The sequence below is a fragment of the Stigmatopora argus genome, chromosome 5 (genome assembly GCF_051989625.1).
Source record: "Stigmatopora argus isolate UIUO_Sarg chromosome 5, RoL_Sarg_1.0, whole genome shotgun sequence".
In the NCBI taxonomy this organism is placed as follows: Eukaryota; Metazoa; Chordata; class Actinopteri; order Syngnathiformes; family Syngnathidae; genus Stigmatopora; species Stigmatopora argus.
The window spans coordinates 4,680,642-4,699,645 of NC_135391.1; the positions used below are offsets into that span (position 1 = coordinate 4,680,642).

Genomic DNA, 19,004 nt, shown 5'->3' on the forward strand with positions numbered 1-19,004 from the left:
CAAAATCTAAAGTTAGCATGACTTATAGAAAGTTTCATTATATTTGTTTATTTATTAATATCATAATGTGTCTGTTTCATTGAGGTCTATCCTCACTAAATAGTAGCTATTAATTTGATTTATGAAATAACTTTTAAGATGTGATAACTGTCGGGATTTTGTTTATATGTTTCCTTACTTTGAGTATTTTTAGTCGCAATATACCGACATTTCAGGGTGGTCAGCGTAAAAACAGTTTTTAAAGGAACTGATTCATGGAATCACTATTTTAGGTCGTAAATGCATTAAAAATATAAATGGAGGTACTCACATTTGCTTGAAAAACTTTGAGTTGCTGATATTCCATCACCTTCTTTGTCCATAGAACGTAAATATATGCCTGAAAAAGAAGATATCCGAGCATAATTATCTATTTCACAGCAAGAATCTTTCCAATCCCGGGGCACACACATCACCAAGCCTGTTCAGAATTCTAATAGGAAGTACTTAAAGGGGCTTAATGGCCTAGTGTTGGACTAGTTCCACCAGTTTTGACATTGAAAGAAAATATTTGAATGTTCCCTAAGTGTAAAGTGGAAGCTTTTGCTCTGCCGGCATGTTGACCTTTTGCTCAGGCACGTGAAATAGCACTGAAATGCCTCGTTGCTTTTGAGAGGACCGCGACAAGGCCCAATATCCGAGCATCCGTGTCAACAGACATTATATTTGGAAAGGGGGGCTACCACATTTCACTTGTGGTCAATGTGGTTTTGGATCTTGAGCCAACTTTCTGTGCCACGAGTGAAGAAGCGCAAATGTTCATGTGTTGATGGAAATTCAGCATTTGGGTGCAGCAGAGTAGCAGATGAGCCAAAATGGAAGCTGCCCAGGGGCCATCTTGACACTGCCGACAATTGAATGCATGCACACACTTTGCTATTTTTAATATGCATTTTTAATTAGGCCACGAAGTGAGCGTTGATTTATTTTAGGGAAATGCCGCGTCTCCTTGATGAAAAAAAAAACAGCGCGATAAGAAGTCATCATCAAATATTCCGGAAGGCGTAATTTGGAACATTTTTCATTTTACTAATTAAATGTCTGATATTGTTGTGTTCTTTTGGAGGAAAGATAGTTTAATTAAGAAACATTTGCATTCATTTTTGGAACTTTAACCACACAAATGAGATTTCAGGGTAGGTGGTAAATGCTAAATTCCGAGGGTATTCGTCCAATTTACTTGTGCAGCAACCTTGAATGATTATAAGCTAATCAGACTAGGTGCCAAATAGGTAAGACCCATTTTCCAATTAAATTAACAAAAACCAGTGGCGAAACGAGAGAAAACGAGGAATCAAAGCCAATTGGTTCGTTATCCAATTTCATTCAAAAGTTGGGACAATTAAAAGTGATGTTTGGAAACTCATCAAAGGCAGTTCACCATATTATTGTAGTTTGAAATGCAAATTCCATTTTTTTTCCTTTTTTTTGTATTTTCATCCTAAAATCAACTAAAAAAGCTAAAAAAAAAGACAGCACAATTCCTGGGCTAGTGTGATTTCTCCAATATTTTCCTTCCATTTTTTTAATGTATAATACTTACCTGTCAACCTTGGCCAATTGCTCCCCTATAATTGATTGCAATTCCCCTTAAGCGATAAAAAAAACGTACAAATGCAACGCAGCACATACTTAAAAGTCTCAAATTTTCTCCAAAGTGAACAGGGTGCCCAATCAGTATGCACTAAATGCAAGATTCTGTAGACGTCGCTGTTTGATGCTGACAGCTTGACTGTCTGGGTACATTGCTTGCTGACACGCTATATTTATATAGTGAAAAGGCAGACGGGTGAAAGCATGACAATATTAGTACCGTAGTTTGCTGTTTACATACCTGTCAACCTCTGCCGATAACTGCCCTTATAAATGATTATGATTCCCCTTACAAACCCCCCAAAAACCTTACAAACACCGTACGAGTCGTACAGTGTTTGTAAGGTTTTTGGAGGGTTTGTAAGGGGAATCATAATCATTTATAAGGGCAGTTATCGGCAGAGGTTGACAGGTATGTGTTTAATATACCCCCCATTTAATATACCCTTGTATATTAAACGACAGGGGTATATTAAATGGCGCACAAACGGGAAGGTACGATATACTACGCACTGCTTATGCCGTGATGGGGTGCATCAATGTTTTGCAGACTAAAACTACTTACTGCTCAGGTTAAAACTACTTACTGCTGAATAAAGTCAGAGTTGGAATTTAAATGAACTTAAGTATCTATAATTATGCCCCCATGAACACCATACAAATCTGGCCAAAAAAGCGGAGTTGCCATTTAATATACCCGGGTATATTAAACGGCAGGGTTAAATGGCGCACAAACGGGAGGCTCAAAAAAGCAAAAATCATTTAATATACCCGGGTATATTAAACGGCAAAATACGGTAGTCGGCGATGACGTTTTTCGTCTGCTACCAGTAACCGAGACGATCCGGATTACAGCTAAAATGGGTAAAAGGAGATCGGTTTTACAAAAAGTACTTTAAAAAATCCCGTACTAAAGTTGTTGCACAGCGTACACAATTTGAAATGATAAAAAAACATATAAAATATGGGAAAAACTTATAAGTTGAGTTGGTCTGACATTATATTGTCAGTTTAAATGTTTCATCTTGTAGCAGAGAAGAAAAGTTGAAGCCCGCTTTTGTATGTATGCGGTTTGGTTGTTGAAACACTCTTTGTTGTTAGTTACTTCCAGCCCACTCAGCCACAGCGGCACATGTACAAAAGCCGCAATTTTCTTGTCTAAAAAGCCTTTACATTGATTGCCTGTTAACCTCAACTGTGAAAAAAAAAGTTTTTGTGCACGGGGGTGTGTGGAACTTTGTAGAATACGACATTTTGCCCTGTACAGATTCTAAAGCATTTTTTTAGATAGCCTGAGAAGAGTGTTGGGAAAAGATAGAAAGGTAGGACTGTCGTCCTTTAGATTTGGTTTGAAGTGCATCTTTTTGAAAGTCGATAAAAAAACGTTATTTTTAGTAGAGATAGCGGCTAACTGAAGGATTGCGACTAAGCCGAAATATTAAAGAATTGAGATTTATAGGGAGAGGATTGATGTTATCAGGTAGAGCTCTCCGTCGAAAAATATAACATGGAATGAATTTATTTGTATTTTTGTAATTATTAAATGGATTGGAGAGTGGTTTTAAACTTTGGCAAAAAAAAATCTAAACTATATATTTGTGTGCTGACACACTTAATTAAGTAAGTTCTATAGAGCACTTGGTTGCTCATTCAAAATACAAAAAAATACATCATCTTACGGCAATGGTGTCAAACTCGGGTTGGTTCACGGGCCGCATTAACGTCAACTCCATTACATATGGGCCGGACCATTTTAGATCTAATATCGAGATTTTTTTTAAATTTTTCTAAACTGGATTAAAAGAACTGGATCAAAAGCCCTAAATAGTCGTTTTTTTATAGATCTAAAACAATGTTTATTTGAGCTTTTTTTTCTTAGTAATGGAAAATGTCTTTTAATCAAGTGGAAAACAAAAAATATTTGTATATTTATTTTTAGATTTTACAAAATTCTTTTTGAACTAAAAACACAAAAGAAAAAAAAATGTGTTATGATCGCGCCGCCTCGTCGTGGCGCGATCGGGAATGGATTCCGACCCAGGCGCAGGGAAGTAGGACAATGGCATGCAGGAATATGCAGCAGCATGCAGGATGCATGCAGGAACGATCCGACAATGATAATAGAACTAATTGCTGTTTAAATACAAACTCAGGAAGTAATCAACAGATTGATTTCAGCTGCTTTGCCTTTACGGCAAGCCTGGAGGGACAAACGTCCGCTCCTGACAAAATGGATTAAAAAAATTGCAATGATTGTTTTTTAAAAGGGGAAAATCAGGAAATTTAATGTACATCTATCATCATTTGAATTTGATCCTAAAATAGAAACTCATGATTTACTTTCTCAGGCCGCACAAAATCATGCCATGGGCCAGATTTGGCCCCCGGGCCGGCACTTTGACACGTGTGTCTTACGGTATTTCACTAATTTCTACTTCCCTCTGTATAAATAATATGTTTTTTGTGCAATAGCCTATGGGGCACATTATTGGTGAAAATGTTTAACAATGACAAAACCTTTATCTCCTTTTTTCCTTATCACAAAAACATGGCATTCATAAAAGGGTGTGTAGACTTTTCTTCCACTAGTATCTTTCAAGTAGTAATGTAGTCTGAAAACATTCTTACAGTGAGATATTTTACACAAATTCACCATCTTGGCCGCCCACAATCCTACAATACCTCCTACACGAGAGCTATCGATTGTCTGGCAATTGGTTTGCAGTGCGTCATACAGAAATATTAATGTGTGTGTGCGTATTTTCATCTGTAAGCAGAACGGTGCCACTGTTTCCAAATTCATTGTGATTTATTTCTTCCATAAAAGGTGTTCAAGCCGTTGTACATGTTTTAAGTAAACATGAAGGATTGCATATTGATGCGCATATCCTTGGGGCATAATCCTAGTTGAGGTTGCTATCATTTCCGTTCTATTCTTCAGAGGAAAAGTAAGAAGGCATAAAGTTTGTTTTGTAGCTGTTAACGCACAACCTGTTTATTGCGTTTTCTAAGTGTTGGATTTGATTTAATCATTTATACCTCAGAACAACTATACTAGTTGGAGTTACGCTTTCATTACATTATTTACAATGGCATTTAAAATGACTTTCCCTTTGCTCTCATCTCAATTGTATTATAATGCATGAAGACAAACACAACATCATTTGCATACTGAATGGATTTCAGCCAAACACTACATAGCGTTCAACTCTTTTGGAATATATTAAAAAAAAGCCAAAACTGAAAACAATACTGAGCTTTACTTTCCTCAGTCTGCGTTAATGTATGTAAAGAGAGCACTGAATAATTTGCGCATTACTCAAACCTTTCTATCATATTCAAGAAGGAGCGTCCTGTTTTTGGGATGAAAATCTTTCTCTACATTTCAGTTATGTGTTAAGTGACAAGTTTTTTCTAATGAGTTCAATTCTCTTGACTTTCTAAACTTGCAACAGATTGGCACGGTGTTGTTACCCCAGCCATACACGAGTAAAATTGCTTGGCACATAACCCTTCCCCGTTTTATTTGGTTTTCATTGTCTGTCTCCCACTGGATGTATCCTTGGCTATAAATAGAACACCACTGACTGGAAAGGAATCCTACTACTATCGACACGATTCAACTCCCAGGAAAAATGATGGAATTTTGGAGAAATATTCTAACTCAATTCATGTTAAATGAATTCAAAATACCATGATTGTGGCTTCAAAAAGATTATTGTAATCAGTTGCAGTTATTTTTGACAACAAGACCAGCTCTGGCTATATATGCTACTATGTAGATTAGATTAGAATTTTATTTCATCCCCTATTCAGGAAATTCCCTGAGTTGCAGTACAAAGACAGTAGCAAGCACAGACACAGAAGACATTGTAGACCTAGGTCAAGGGTGTCAGACTCGGTTGGTTCGCGGGCCGCATTAACATCAACTCGATTTCATGTGGGCTGGACTATTTTAGATATAATGCTTAGATATTTTTTTTAATAAATGGATTAAAAGAACTGGATTAAAAGCCCTGATTATTCAGTTTTTTATAGATCTAAAAAGTGTTTATTTGAGCTTTTATTCTTAGTAAGGGAAAATCTTTTAATCAATTTCAAAAGGAAACCAAATTTTTCTTTATATTCCATATTAAAGTTAATTTACAAAATGATTTTTGAACTAAAAACACAAAGAAAAAAAATGGATTGAAAAATTTCAATTATTGATTTAGAAGGGGGAAAATCAGGAAATTTAATATACATCTATACTCTTCATTTTAATTTGACCCTAAGACAGAAAGTCGGCACTCATGATTTACTTTCTCGGGCCACACAAAATGACGCGAGGGGCCACATTTGGCCCCCGGGCTGCCACTTTGACACCTGTGACCTAGGTAAAAAACTGGAGCCATACACAGGAAGTCCACAAGTAGAGGCAAACCATTTCAAAAATATTTTTGTTGCACAATTTCAAGTTACGGATCTGTTTGAGTCTCGATAATTCATTTTTGATTTTTTTGTAAAAACTGCAATAGAGGACTTTAAGATGGATATCAAGGACATTGACTGAAAGCTAAAATAGCTTGCTATGCAGAACTTAGCAGGCCGACGATGGACTGCTGTATAAAATATCATTACCAGGAAGTGTAGCCGCCGCCCTAAAACAGGTTTGAAAGGTAGGAAGGAACTAGCTCACCTTGCCCATCTTAATATGCTAAAGGTCGGCGTGTGCTACAGGATGAGGACTGACAGCAGCAAGTCTGTAAGTGTAAACTCAAGTATGCTCAGGTGCTCCGTGCTGTCGAAAGTTATTATAGAAGCAGTCAGTCTGCACTTTCCTCTTGTCACGGAACGTTATTCCTGATCTCCGATGCTGAGCTCGTCCAAAGATTCCCTGTCCCCGCTCGTTGTCTCATTGCTCGCAAATCTCACCTCTATTTGTTCCTTTATTTTCTATACCCACAGATGCCCTTTAGCTGCTCACCTTCAAAACGCTATCAAGAGTTAAGCAGACATCCTAAGTTCCAAACTCAAAACATATCTTCTCCAATGATTATACCTTGCTTGATCCTCCATTCGGTTCATGCTATTCCACTGCGTTCTGTTAGTGTTTTTTGCTTTTGATCTGACCTTAGTTTGTAGTAATATTACAAGTTTTAGTCTTTAACCTACCTCAACCATCTTTTATCACATTTATTCATCTAACCTAGCGCTGTGAGCGTGACCGGACGTTTGGTCGCCCGGACATTTGGTCGCCCGGACATTTGGTCGCCCGGACGTTTGGTCGCCCGGACGAATATAATTTTGAGAGCTGGTTTCAACAGTAGATATTTAGATATTAAACTCTCTCTCTCATGAATATAATTTTGAGAGATGGTTTCAATAGTAAACTCTCTGTCATGTTGTCAAACATCCGGCGACCAAACGTCCGGGCGACCAAACGTCCGGGCGACCAAACGTCCAGGCGACCAAACGTCCGGCGACCAAACGTCCGGCGACCAAACGTCCGAGTACCCGCTGTGAGTAATGGTGAAGTCATTGTTATACACAATGCACCGCGCCACGGTGTCAAAATTCTTTATCTTAACAAAACAGCCATATATATGCAATAGTATATTCTGCTATGAAGTGAGTTTATTATTTTTGTTTGTGACTGCCATTACGCAAACTGCCCTGACTGCCTGAGACAAGTCATAACTAAAAACTTATTGGCCTATTTTGCTGACTGAACCAATCAGCTCGCTCTCTGCCGACACATGCTTTGACAAACGCGCATCACACACGGCTCTATCCTTAAAAGAAACATTATCCAGGATATTTTATCCGCCTCGAGCGCATCGGAGAACCGTGATCAATATCAAGGAGAGATTTCCGGAACCACCGGGAGATTTGGGATGTCTGATTAAGGAACATAAATCCCCTGCAACCTTGGTGGGACGTCCCCGCAAACCCAATGAGAACAAGTGGCTTAGAAAATGAATAGATTCATTCTGATTAAGGCTTAATGAACAGCACCGCCTGCAAAATAGATACTAAAGACATCGTAGTTAGTATTGAATGATAATGTGCATCTTAACATTCTAAAAAAATGTCTAAGACTGTATCATTAGATTTTCTTACATGGAGAGCTTAATCATACAGTGAATTAGAAAAATATGTCCCACTTTCTCAATATGTGAATAGCAGCGTGACGTATTTATAGTTCCAGCAGAAAAAAACAAAAAGCCTTTTTTATACGGCATTGATTTTTCGAAACCTTCGGGCTTAGGCACTGATGCTGACACATTCGCGCTTTGAAAAATTTGTATTGCGGTGTTGACCCTTCGTGTGGGTAGCGTTGCTTCGCAGAGGCTGAATGCAACTCAGGCAGGTGGAAATGACCTTCAAGAGAGGACACGGTAAGACACGACTCTTATGTTGACGCAAGATGCTCCTCTAGTTTGCTTCAGCTTCATTTACTATCCTTTTCACAAGTCAGGTGGGTTATAAGAATTGATTATTCAAAGCAGTGCAACGGACTGAACACAAATGTGTGAGTACAGCTCATGTAACTGTTGTACAGGACACCGTTTCTGCTTCAGGTGTGGAAAACTGCAAAATTTACTTGGGTTGAATCAATTCTATCAAAAAAACAAAACATAAAAATCCAACTTTCCTTTCATTTTCGCCAGGGGTGTCGAACTTAACTTTGTTCCTGTCCCAACCTTTCTTTATGTTATTTGTTCCCTCATACTGATGAGAAATATATATGAAAAAAAAGCTAATTTATACAATAATAATTGCTGTTTTGTGCTCTGCATTTTCAGAAGAAAAAAAGAATATTGAATATGTCTCTTAGTATTACTTGATTGCAAATGTTTAATAGTTTTAATTGTATGCTGGGAAGGTTATATGTATTAACATTTTTTTTACTTGATATAATTTGGATTTTTACTAAGTAATTTCACATTCATAATTTGGATTTTTATTAAGTAATTTCACATTTATACGCAAGTTCAACAGTTACATGAGATGTACTCACACATTCATGCCAACTCGACTTCATGTGGGCCGGACTAGTTTTGTATTTTTGGCCAAAAAAGTTAATTTACTTGCCGTCATTGACGGCGGTAGACATCCAATCTCAAAATACTATGTGTGGACAAGACCCTAGTTTTTTTTTAATTCAAAGGGTACTTCAGATTCTTAGGAAGTAGCATTTTAGGTTGCATCCAGCCAACGAGCTCTCCTATGGGAACCGAGAGTCAGAGAAAATGGATACGGGTCGGCCGTTCAAGCCAATGGATGCGTTTGGCTGAGGATGAAGAAAAAGGACCCAGCTGGGCCAAGCAAGAGTCCAGCATAAAGAGTCGTTGTGGCTTGACGATCGTCCACGTGCAGCCTGATTAGCCTACTTTGAGGTGGCCTCATTAAAAGTCACACCAAGTCAACACATTGCTTTTTCTCGTTTCTGTTTCAACATTTACAGCAATCATTAGTCACAGATTTCAAATTCCCAACCTAAATACACCCCGTGTATGCTACTAAAAATACTCTTTTGACAACAAGCAGTTAATGCTTGCACGGGCACGGCATGCAAATGATGCCTTCGGGTCATCTGTACAAAACACTTTTTAAGAACATCCAGGAAAAAAAAAAACGTTTTGATGTTGTGTACTCATGCAGTAAGTCACAAAAAAAGGACTCGTTATCTGTGCTTCAGTGTAGATAGTATGTATCTGTGTGGCATAATATTACATATTTCAATACTTTTTAGAAAACGTCTTCCACATTGAGGTCATTCATCCTTGGTGTTGTCTGCCCCTTTAACATTTACGTGCTCTTTGCTGAAGATAAAGAAAATCCCTCTCAACAAAAATGAAGCTCTAAACCAAGGGTGTCAGACTCGGGTTGGTTCGCAGGCCGCTTTAACGTCAACTCGATTTCATGTGGGCCGGACCATTTTAGATATAATATTTAGATTTTTAAAAATAAATGGATTAAAAGAACTGGATTAAAAGCCCGGAAGATTGAGTTTTTTATAGATCTAAAACAATGTTTATTGTAGCTTTTTTAAAATATATTTTTAGATTTTACAAAATTATTTTCGGACTAAAAAATTACAATTATTGATTTAAAAGGGGGAAAATCAGGAAATTTAATATACATATATATATATATATATATATATATATATATATATATATATATATATATATATATATATATATATATATATAATTTTAATTTGATCCTAAAACAGAAAGTCGGCACTCATGATTTACTTTCCCGGGCCACACTAAATGATGCGGCCGGCCAGGTTTGGCCCCCGGGCCGCCACTTTGACACATGTGCTCTAAACAATGACTGTTATTTTAGAAGCATGAGAAGGGGTCCGAAAACTGAATGAAATTTTATGATTCGTAGCTTTTCCCTGATGTTCAAACTTGTAATTGGAACATGCGACTAGTTCCACTGTTTGCCACATTTTGAACTTGCCTCACACATTGTCACTTTAAGAGCTGCAACACAAAGGAGTCCATTTTTAAGCTATGAGTGCTTTATTGATTAAATTAAAGCACCCTTTTGGGCCTTGGTGGAGTTGTGTTTTCTGCTGTCATAGGTTTTTTACATTGTTTGTCTACCAGTAAATGTCGGTTGCGCAAAACAACTATGTAACATGAACGCCTCACAATCTACAGATTTTTAATATTTTCCCTGGGATAAAACTCTTTTTCATGCTCCATTGCACAAAACAACAGCTATCCTCATTTCAGATTGAATTCAGTTATATACAGTTAACTTTACATCCTTCTGTCTACTATTGAATTGAAGCATAAAGAGTTCTCTCTAATGAATCATTGAATATCATTATGATGCTAGTTTAGCGCCTCATTAGCCAAGTTATTTTCGCCAAGTTCTCTTGGCTTATTACTGAATCCTTTGGAGTTGGTCATGGATGACATTGTATAACACAAAGCACTTGTCTGAGGTGTTACCATGGCGCCCAGCCTGTTGAAAATACGACAGTGGAAAACCACAAATAAAGCGGGTAAAGTGGCAAGAATAAGGCCAGCTTTTCAACACTAATCCATTCTTAATTTAACAGTCATTCTATCAGTTTGTTAAATAAACACAAAGGTATTCTGCATCTGTTTGCAATAACGTTAATGTTGGATATCTTTGTGCACTTGAGCTTTCACAGATATAATCAACTTTTTAGAGTCATATTTACTCTTGCCACACTTTGTGTTCTTTTAACCTCTGCGGAGTTTGCACGCAAAGCCTTATGATGCTAATCTAATGTACGACGGAACAATGCTTGAGGCTTTAGTCGAGGAAATAGAAAATCCTCAGCAAAAAATGGAAGATAACGGCATCATGACAAACCTAAGTAGTCTTAATAAAGGGAAATAGAGCAATTATAAACCATGCTATTATTTTTCTATGAAAGCAATACCGTATATGTAGTTCTACTTCCACCTTTTTATTGCCGTTACAGCAAATGTCAGTATATCAAAGGTCACTGGCTTGAAAAAAAAGTACATTCAGCCAACAACAGTCTGAATTCGATTTATGTTTTAATGCAAGGCATTATCGCCAATCAAAATGGAACACAAATGAGATCAAACCCTCGTGTCCTCACCTTGTCGTGATAAGATTTAATGTAATTGACCATAAAATCAATACTTTCAATCCAGCCCTGGGTTTGCTTTCTTAAAACGACGCTACGAAACAAAGCCTTTATTTCTTTTGCTAAACAAAATGTGTATTAACAAGTGTTTGATGTCAAATCACTCCATCATCGATGGAGGAGAACAATAAAATCACTATCAGCTAAGAATAACCCCCTCATGTTTGGTTTGCTTTAAATCTAAAATGAATTGTGATTATTTTGACGGGGCCGATAATAGACACAAATTAAATTGGCACCTGAGTACTTGCTGTGATGTCAAAAAGGCAAAAGCCCTGTAATGACTTCACATCTGGTGTTCAGTCGCCCATGTTGCAAACTCTCGTTGGGTGAATTTTAAGTGCGGTAAAGCTCAGATCTAGAATCACAATTTTTATGGAGTGGCAGTAAAAATATAACACGTTTATTGTCGTTGTTGACATTACACATCACATTTGACACCTACAATCCTTTAAAATGGTTAGTGTGAAGTGTGTCTATTTCTGGACGGCATCCTTTTCATTCTTTACAGTTCATAGGCGTTCAGTCCATACATTCTCCCTCCTATAGGTGAAACACAACTCCAGACTATGCAACGATTGCAACTTTAATTATTTATTTAATTTAATCTACCATGGATGATAGCAAAAAAACAAACAAAAAAACAACAACAAACAGTCCATACCAAGGATGTCAAACTCGGGTTGATTCGCGGGCCGCATTAACGTCAACGCCATTTCAAGTGGGCCGGACCATTTTAAATCTAATATTCAGATTTTTTAAATTGGATTAAAAGCCCTAAACAGTCCGTTTTTATAGATCTAAAACAATGTTTATTTGAGCTTTGTTTTCTTCATAATGAAAAATTCCTTTTAATCATGTTTTTCATTTCAAAAGGAAACAAAATATATTTTTAAATTATGTTCAATATTAAAGTGGAAAACGGAAAATATTTGTACTTTTTTTTTAGATTTTACAAAATGCTTTTTGAACTAAAACACAAAAGAAAAAAATTGCAATGATTGATTTTAAAAAGGGGAAAATCAGCAAATGTAATGTGCATCTATCATCATTTGAATTTGATCCTAAAATAGAAACTCATGATTTACTTTCTCGGGCCGCACAAAATGATGTGGCGGGCCAGATTTGGCCCCCGGGCCGGCACTTTGACACCTGTGGTCTATAACAAAGGTGTCAATCTCAGTTTGGTTCGCGGGTCGCATTAATGCCAACTACATCTCATGTGGGCCGGACCAGTTTACTTTTGACCCAAAACTTTAACTAACTTGCCGCCACCGACAGTGCTAGACGTCCAATCCATTTTGACAGGGAGGGGCGAATAAAAATTGGACCTATGTCATTGTCAATATCAGCCAAAGAGTTCATTTTGCGTCAATTCTTTCCCCCCCCCCAAAGAAATCAACACATTTAATTATGTACATACAGTATGAATGTGCTACCAGAACAATGCTGCAGGCGGGCCGGATCGGACCCCTTAGCGGCCCACTTCTGGCCCACAGGCCGCATATTTACCACACATGTTCTACACTACAACCAAATGGTTGATTGTAACTGTCAACATCTGCCAATCACTGACAATTGAAATAAATTATGATAAAAATAGATCGATTATCATGTTTAGCACACCAATTACAGCTAGTCTGTTTGCCAAATTGGACCTCTTCAGTGGTATCCAAATTTAGAGATTCCACTCAGCCGAGAAAGTTTACACACACAGGCCAACAACATTTAATTCAGAAAAAAATATTTTAACGAATGTCGTGATTATTAGAAACCTAGGTGCTACAAATGATGATCTTTCTGTAACAGCTGACTGATCCTTGTTCCACACACAGCGTGGATAGTGATAAAATGCTAAAGAGAATGACTCACAGTCACAGACAAAAAAAACACCTCAGTTAGACACCCTCAGTTTTCACACTTGCAAGATTAACGAATATCACAAATCGTTCTAGTTTGTTCTTCGGTAAGAGACAGGAAACGCTAAACAAAGGATATCAAACGCGGCCAAATGGCATGGTCGTTACGCAACGGCGGAAGTACGCTCCGACTCCGAACCGGGGAGACGTGTTACAATATTTATTGACCCCAAAAGAATAAACAGATGCAAACACAAATGGAAGTCGCAAAACATTTCTGTGACAAAACGTCGACGGGGATCTAAAAAAAGGGTAACTGAGGTTGTAGGCGGAATGCCACAAGAGAAATGCACCAAAAGTAAAAAAGATCAAACACAAGACAGCAACAAGCAAATCAAAAACACAACATAACACGCATCAAACAGGCGCTAGCAAGTAGCAAAATACGAGACTACGAACAAGATGGGACCCAGGTGCATCCCAGGAAACTCCGCCCACCGCCACACACACCTGAGCTCTACAAATCTTCTTCTATGTCCAACCTACACTCAAAAAGTTAACTGCAAGCACAGCTTTAAGAGCCAAACAGCGAACAAGGACAAAGTCACCGTGGCAACTTGACGTGATCATCTTTTAATCAACGCCGCCAGCGCAGCCTGCGAGTTGCAAAGTTTTTGTAGAACCAAGATATTAAATCTCACTTTGTCCTGCATCTCTTGTGACGGATTAGCCGGTCGCAAACAGGAAGACATTCCTATCTATCATTTAAACTGCGCTAAATTCAGTAGCCAAAAGGAACAGTCCAATTTTCTCTGTCTACGTACACAGCATTTAGAACAATTAGTTCTACTAAAAGGTTTCATTTAATTATTTTTTCAGATGACTACACTTTCAAATAAACTTTGTGAAGACCCACTTTGTGTTTCTATTGGGTTCTACTACACATGAATGTTATTCAAAACGATCCTATTATGTTAACGTGACATGTCTAAAATTCTCCAGACAGCAGATCTTAATAGCTTTGGCCCATTTAAATCTCAGACGGCATCGGTAAGGGTGTTATCTAAAGCTACTCGACATGGGTGACGTGCGTAATCACAGTTATTTCGAAGCAATGGGGGCAAACAACAAACAAACAAAAGCAGTAATACCTGACAGGCCACACGGGGTGAAATCTGAACAAAAAAAACCTTTCTAATTCTGTTATTTTTTGAAATACGGGGTCGACATGCAAAAGCTTCTCCCCGTTGCGTATTAATTTTCCCATTTCTGTCATATCCAATTCTCCGCTGAATATATATGTGGTTCAAAGCCCCCTAGGCAAATATGATTGAGGTTCCGAAACAATGTGACAGAGCTCCTTTTTTTTTTTACAACTCAGCAAATATTAAAGGATGTGTACCCAGTCTATAGATGAATATGATTAATTTTAATAGTATACTAATGGAAATAGATTTTCTCCATGTACAGTTTCTTTAGTATTCAGGTAACTCGCTTAAAGTCAAATATATAACAGTGTGCCATATTTAGAATGATGGATTGTAAATGGTAAGTCAAGTCAAATTAATCACCCTTAGGAAAATGTCATTAGTGAGTTTCTGCAAATATTTAGAGAGCAAAAAGGAGGTTTTGCGTCAATGTTGAACAAGAAACAACATAACGGGTCTTCAAAATGAACGGTAAAGCCATATTTTTTTAACACCACTTATTTGTACAAAATGGCTGTAGCATTTTTATTTCTTTTTTTTTTTTTTATCACAGCAACCTGAACTCTTTGCTCCTGTATATCCATTTAAAAGTATTAGTGCATTGTCGCCGAACTCAAGACAGTTATTTTGAATTATTTTCAACATCAGAGCAATACTTTGGAAAGCAGCACTTTAACCGAGCCATGTGTGAATCATGCGCGAAAGTAATGACTCACACAAGACAACAACTTTTAGAAAAGGTGTTCTAAGAAAGGCGGACACAAACACACGCTGAATTAACACATTGTGTATGGGAAGGAGCCAATCAATATAAAGTGGAAAAGCATCATAAGTTTAAGCATTCAGTTTGCTCATTAATAATATGCGTGAGTTTTTAACTATTTGTCCCTTACTAGCCAAATATCATCACATAGTTTGAGAGCTATGCGGGTGACAGTGACATATTGTGAAATAATTTCAAATTAAACTTAGCATCAAGTGCCGGGAGAAGACCAACCATTCCATCATGGGATAAGATGGAAGAGCTGTCGGCGCTTACCAGGCCGGAAATGGAGTTGAGGGGTTCTACTCTGCTACTGTTGTCTTCACCTCCAGACTACTGAGGAACTGTGCGGATAAGCTTGGAAGAGTGACTCTGCATATTCTCTACCTCGGTCCCAGTCTGCAGAAATTCCCCATCTTGTGGAAGACTTCCTGTGTGTGGTTCCAGTTTTATCCAACTTTCCAACGTCTTTTTCTTGAGTCTGTATCCGTTTTTGCTACCGCAACCAAGATGGCGCCGTTCAAGTGGCAGCCGGTGGCGGTAGCTCCATCCATTCTTGTTCGTTTTGTGTTTTTGCTGCTTTTCTGTCTTAATGATTTGATTTGGTGATTCTTAATGATCCCATTTACTTTGCTTTGCTTTGTACTTTGTGCTTTCGCTTTGTTGTTCTGCGGCCTTTGCGACTGTACTGTCGAACTTGTAACTATGTGTTTTTTTCTTTTTTTTTCTGTATCTGCATTCCCCCTTCTTGCTACTGTCACAATGAAATTTCCCAAATACAGGATGAATAAAGTAATCCAATCCAAACCAAGGCAAAAATTGAATGAATACAAAAATTCCCATAAGCTTGTACCAATTCTCCCTCTACTTCGAATAATGAAATGTGGTGAAAAATTGATGCATCTTGAGCTCAAAACAAAATGTTTTCTCTTCCACTCCTCCCTCTCTTCCTCCTCCACCTTTTCTTTTCACTTTAACAAAAACAATAGCCAAGAAAAGAAATCCGCACTCACTGACGAACACGTGAAAAAAAATACTTCTGACGTATCGCCTCTCGTAGAAACTGCAGCAGTATATAAATCAAGTCGAGACAGTTTCTCTAATTTACGTCAACATATGCGGCAGTACATACTGTTGAGTTCAACTCTCAGATGGACTGAGGCAGACGTGATCGAAATGAACATCTGGTTATCCCCCAAAGAAGAAGCTTGCGCATACTTCCTGAATAGCTGGAAAAACATTGCCCATTAATGTGCATGAGTGGAGAGTATGGTAATTCCTCTGGATATGTCAGCGTTGAAATATAGTGTCATGTATCGCTGTGTGAGTGATTAAAAGTCTTTTTTTCACAAAGTACAAGCAAACAAACCCTGGAGACTGCATGAATGTATCCCTCAGAGGCAGTTTGGTGGTATATAGTTTGCGATTTGTATACAACGGCATCCGCTTTAACTTTCTGACTGTGCTCGAGGAAGATGCAGTGGGGGCGTGTTTGGAGACAGACAGGCAGTCAGGAAGTCATCAAGAATGGATTTATTGAGATGAGCGAGAAATGTGACCGTGGGAAGTTCAAGTTCGTTGCTGACGTTTTCATCGCCGAGATTCGAGGCTCATGACACGAAACAAAAGGGAAGAGGACGGAGGGTGTTTTGATCTGATTGAGAGTGACGCCAACTCAACACTGCTTTAGCATCTGTGTTTTGTCACGATGTGACCAGAGGACTTAGAAATCCCACTGGGGCCTCATGGCTGGTTTGACACATAACGCATGCCTGAAACTCTTGTGAGTAATCAGAAAATCACAACATCATTTTTGTCGGATTGTCTTAATGTTTCCTGTCATGAAATTAACATATCCGTCAACCCCGGTCAATTGCTCCCCTAATTAATGATTGCAATTCCCCTTATTAAGCGATAATACATCGTACAAATGCAACGCGGCGGGCACATATTTGCTCACATAGGGGGTAGTTAAAAGTCTAAAAAAAAATTGCCAAAGTGGACGGGGTGCCCAATCAGTCGGCGCACCTTTTGTATGCACTAAATTCAATATTTTGTAGATGTTGCTGTTTGACGATGACATTGGTTGATGCTATATTTATACAGTGGTACCTCGACCTACGATCAGCTCTACCTACGACATGCTCGAGGTACGATGAAAATTTCGATCGAATAATTCGCCCTAGATACGATCAAAATTTCGAGATGCGAGAAAGCCAGGTGGCCATGACATCAGAGGCTGTTTATTATTGTAGCGCACTGTGTTTTTTTGCCGCATCTCTTTCGTGTATAACAGATATCTACGAGCACTGAACGATTTATTCAGACGAGTTTCTCATACGCATTGACCAGGAAACGCACAACACGCGTGCGCGGGCAAAAAGAGGGCTTTCTGGGTAATGAAGTATACTCGTGCACACAACACTGATAGCCAATGGCACCCTTTCTCAGAATAAAACTTCATTACCCACAATCAATACGTGGGTAAGCTCAGCTGTTGCATTTCCTGTTATTCCTTCCTTAGCCTGTTAGCTTTCGCGATCGCTCATTCAAGACTACTTCTCGTTGGCAAGTGGTCGTGCGTTATTCTATTGTGAGGACATTTGTGTGCATCATTTTCGGAATATTTTGAAGGAAATACAATAGCAAAGAGCCCATCGATAGCGAACGTGAGGGTGGAGGCGTGGCAAACAGCTAACCCGCCCAGAACGAAGGTAAAAAAAAACTAAAAACTAAATTAGAATTCAATTTTGTGTAAAGTTTTATTAAACGTATGTTTGAGTGTTTCTGTATATATTAATCCAAGTTCATTTAAATTTGTTTGTTCGTTTACGAGTGCGTTGTTGCCGTGGATAAAGGCCCCCCGATGCTATGTTTTCCTTCATATATCCAATGCTTCAATTTCTTCAAGGCGGTCGCTCGCTCTTCAATGGTCAAAGGTTTGCGCTTTGATGGCCCATGTTTGAAATAGGTAAAAAAAAAATCTTGAACTGGCTGCTTTGTGTTTTCCAAGCCATCCGGCACATACAAAAGTGACAAAGTTGAATCAACGGGGGTTGGGTTGGTCTGGGTGGGGAGGAAGCAGCTTTTCGTTCAAGCTATCCTGCACCGACTGAGCTGACTGACAAAGTGGAAGCAGCGGGGGTTGTGCTGCGAGAAGCACCTGACGGCAATGCACTGATTGCACTTGTAGGACACGAGTATTGTGTAAAGCTTTGCTCTGTCGAGGTTGAAACCAAAGCTTTTGCCCTTTTTTTTAGGTTGCCCAGTCCTGTTAAATGAATGCCTAGTCTTATGGGATGCTACGTCTTCTTTCATATATGTCCAATGCTTCAATTTTTTTAAGGCGTTTGCTCGCTCATCAATGGTCAAAAGTCTGCGCTTTGATGGCCCACGTTTGAAATAGGGCCAAAAAAAGTCTGGAACTGGCTGCTTTTGTTTTCCAAGCCATCTGGCACAGTCTTAGGTGACAAAGTTGAATCAACAGGGGTTAGGTCGGTGTGGGTGGAGAGGGAACAGCTCAAAAAACGTTTTGATGTTGTGTACTCATGCAGTAAGTCACAAAAAAAGTACTCGTTATCTGTGCTTCAGTGTAGTTAGTATGTATCTGTGTGGCATAATATTTCATATTTCAATACTTTTTAGAAAACGTCTTCCACATTGAGCTCATCCTTGGTGTTGTCTGTCCCTTTAACATTTACGTGCTCTTTGCTGACGATAAAGAAAATCCCTCTCAACAAAAATGAAGCTCTACACCAGGGGTGGCAGACTCGGGTTGGTTCGCGGGCCGCTTTAACGTCAACTTGATTTCACGTGGGCCGGACCATTTTAGATATAATATTTAGATTTTTTTGTATAAATGGATTAAAAGAACTGGATTAAAGGCC

The 19,004-nt window shown here is 38.5% G+C and overlaps 1 long non-coding RNA gene across 1 annotated transcript in view; it reads right to left on the bottom strand.

The window, feature by feature from the left end:
* Positions 1 to 19,004, bottom strand: part of LOC144074623 (uncharacterized) — a 50,889-nt gene that overhangs the window by 17,613 nt on the left and 14,272 nt on the right. The window contains exon 3 of the long non-coding RNA XR_013300331.1: positions 311 to 379. This is a non-coding gene — a long non-coding RNA (uncharacterized LOC144074623). The remainder of the gene's footprint in view (positions 1 to 310; positions 380 to 19,004) is intronic.